Below are 807 nucleotides of genomic sequence, written 5' to 3' on the forward strand. Positions count from 1 at the left end.
TCCCCCCACCCCCCACCCCCTGCCAATCTCACCTCTCTAGGTCATCACAGAGCACCAAGTTGAGATCACTGTATTATACAGCAGTTTCCCACTAGCTGTTTTACACATGGTAGTGTCTAAGGAAGAAATCAAATGCCTTGCTGACAGATCGGATGCAGGAAATGAGGAAGGAAGATTCATGAGTGTGTGTTCCTGGGAAGGATGGGAGTAGCAGCAAAGGGGAGCGGGCTTTTAGACAAGCAGGAAGAGGACAGGGCATTTGGTTCAGGGGAGTTGGAGGTAACAGTGGGGAATCTGATGAAGATGGTTTGCACTCTTGTATGAAGTCAGAATTACGGGACTGGTGGGCAGGGTTGGTACGTGAGACCGACTGCCTCAGGGGATGGCTGTCAGACTGGAAAGCATGGAGAAGGCAAGGAGCACAGGAAAGGGGCAGTTTCCTCGAAACCAGAAGAAGTTCTTCAAGAGGAGCAGGTGGCCATGGTGTCAGATGCCAAAGGCAGACTGAATGTCAGGGAGGCGGAGAGGAGGAACTCGGGTTATCTTGGAGCAAGCGCCTTCTGCAGTCTCAGGACAGATCAGGCTGCAGAGAGGTATTAAGAAAAGGATGAGTGGACAGGAAGTGGAGGCAGTGGGTGTGAGCCCTGCATTTGAGGAGCTTGGCAGTGAGCTGAGAGATTAGACAGCAAACCAGAAGGGGAAAAAGGCCAAATAACATGATTTGTTTTGTTTTGAAAATCGGGCAATCCTGTACTTGTGAAGGGGGATGATAAAACAGACCCTTGTTTTGTTCTCCAGTCCCTTTTA

Source organism: Oryx dammah, unplaced genomic scaffold (genome assembly GCF_014754425.2).
Source record: "Oryx dammah isolate SB20612 unplaced genomic scaffold, SCBI_Odam_1.1 HiC_scaffold_26, whole genome shotgun sequence".
In the NCBI taxonomy this organism is placed as follows: domain Eukaryota; kingdom Metazoa; phylum Chordata; class Mammalia; order Artiodactyla; family Bovidae; genus Oryx; species Oryx dammah.